Source organism: Protopterus annectens, chromosome 2.part1 (assembly GCF_019279795.1).
Source record: "Protopterus annectens isolate FY-2018-M chromosome 2.part1, PAN1.0, whole genome shotgun sequence".
NCBI classification, from domain to species: Eukaryota; Metazoa; Chordata; order Ceratodontiformes; family Protopteridae; genus Protopterus; species Protopterus annectens.
In genome coordinates this window covers 1,480,638,199-1,480,640,667 of record NC_056729.1, presented here as the reverse complement: position 1 = coordinate 1,480,640,667, position 2,469 = coordinate 1,480,638,199, and the positions used below count along the sequence as shown (strand labels likewise).

Below are 2,469 nucleotides of genomic sequence, written 5' to 3'. Positions count from 1 at the left end.
TAATAAAATTATTAGTCCCATAGTGGAACATTTTAATAAAGAGCATAAAGGGGAAATAGGTAACATGAAAGTAACAGTGTTGGAACAATTTTCATTGCAATATGGAAATGTGGAATTGTTAAAAAATGTATTGAGGCATAAGGAATCAATTTTGATTATGAAATATAATACTTTGTTTCCCTATGGGTTAAACAAAGAATGTAATTGGCAACATTTTATATAGCTGTGCTTTACCTTTAACAGGAGATAGAATGTGTTTTATTAATTAACTGATTGATTGAAATGTGTTTAAATGAGATATATAAGGAGAAGTTTTTTAAGTAATCAGGTTTTTTACTCTGTAAAGGCTACGGCCGAGGCGCTAGAGAAAGTGTTTTACAATAAATAACTTTTGTTTGGAAAGTTGAGCTGCTATTCACTGGTCTATTTTGATTTGGTTGTTGCTTAAATTTTGGTTGGTTTTGTGGTGAGGTTCTAAGAAAGAAGTAAATGGTAACATATGTTTTAGGAATGTAATGAATTGGCAGATTTCAAAAATTCCCTACAGCATACTCTACTGGAAATGCTGGGTGAGCAAATGGGTGTAACTAAGGAAATTATTTTTTTAAGCTGGAATATAGGATCTAACTTGCCTAGACATAATACAGTATTCCTTAGTTTAATTCTGGTAGCTACCAAAACAGCAATACTAGTAAAAGGAAATTGTAGTTATTACTTTTCTACCTAAGGACTTGCATCCAAATTCCAACTCATTCTCCATCTCTCAAGCTCCTCATTTCATCCTCATTTTTTTCTGTTTTGGTTTATAGCCTCATACCTGACTTATGCATGTGAGCTTTAACTGTGAAGTTTTGAATTATCCCCATCAAATCAGTTAACCCTAAAATACCTTGTGCTATGGGGAAAACCAAATTATCCTTTGCCTTCTTCCACCAAATACATTCCGTTAACTCTTTACTGTCATCTACAAACATTTCCTCTAGTTGATAAAAAATATTCATATCCTGTATATATTATAACTAAAGGGACAACATATTTTCAATGCTCGTATTTTACTATCCACATCCGTAACTAACTTCCGTTTTAATTATTTGTATTATCTGTTTAGTCTCTTCCAACAGATCCTTAAGCTGTAATAACAGAATTCTTTTTCATTCACACACCTAAACCTTATCCTACCATGCCCCCAAAGTATCAGTACCACTGAACCAATTTATATGTGGGTATATCATTTACTGCTAGAGCTTTTATCTTTATTTATTTTATGTCACAAAATGATCTGAAACAATCTCAAAATGTTTCATATCATTGCATGTCCTTTTCTAGATTTACCAAGTACAAAATCTTATCATCTGTTAATAAGGTTATCTTTCTCAATCACTAGACAAGTTACACCCTGAATTTGTGAATCACATATTCTCTTTTGTAACAACTTTAAGCATAAAACAAGCAATACATGGAAAGAAGGCAACCTTGCCTGGCTCCCTCTGTTTATACACAGCTTATCAAAGAAGAGTCTTTCCAAACTAATTCTTGCTTATGACCCTTCATATATTCTGCTTATTAACTGTACTATTCTACCATGGAATGCAAATGCTACCATCGTATTACTTACTCGTAAAATCCCAACTGACTCTAATGAATGCTTTCTCTGTATCAAGACTCACCACCTCTGAATCATCATTGTATTAAGTGTACTAACATTATTAAATGCTTCCATCCCTTCCACAAAAATATACTGACTCATGGTGGTCAATCTTGGTAACATCTGTGACGTTCTCTTAGCTAATACAGAAATAAACATTTTGTAATAATGGCTTACAATCAAAGTGGCTTTACATTAAGTCAGATCTGAAGGGTCTTAAATCCCTTTCAGTAACAGCACTACCACTGCTTTCTCCCAAGAGGTTGGTACTTCTCCACCTTTTAAAATATTGTTAAATAAAGCATTGGTGGTTCAGTGGTAGAATTCTCGCCTGCCACGCGGGAGGCCCGCGTTTGATTCCCGGCCCATGCATAATGATTTTGGGGTGGGATGTTGGCATAACGGTTAAGGTCTTTACCTTACAAACACAAGGTTCAGGGTTTGATTCTCACATGGGGTCATTGGCTAGGCTAGAAATGCCCTCCAAGGGCAGTTAGCCTAGTACAAATCTATGATTGGCATGGAGAGATCTTCTGCGGAGTGTTTACTCACCAAGAATGATGCCACAGTACAAAGACAAAATGATCAGTTTTAACAATTGGCTTAATTACTGGTGTCATTCAAAGGGGATCCAATGTCTGTCTGCTTGGGATGACATGCTCGACAAGCCACGCTGCTTCGCAAGGGATGGCTTGCACCTGTCACCCCTGGGCTTCCGGATATTGGCCAAGGCTCTTGCCACCCCCATAGTGCCTTTTTTAGGCAAGGCTCAAATGACAAACCTACCTCCCTAGAAAACACAAGTGGAAAAAAAATAAGGGTAA

At 36.0% G+C, this 2,469-nt stretch overlaps 1 non-coding gene across 1 annotated transcript; it reads left to right on the top strand.

The window, feature by feature from the left end:
- Nucleotides 1-1,946: 1,946 nt before the first annotated feature.
- TRNAG-GCC lies at nt 1,947-2,017 on the top strand. The gene has a single exon. It is a non-coding gene; the product is annotated as a tRNA-Gly (tRNA).
- The last annotated feature ends 452 nt before the right edge of the window (nt 2,018-2,469 follow it).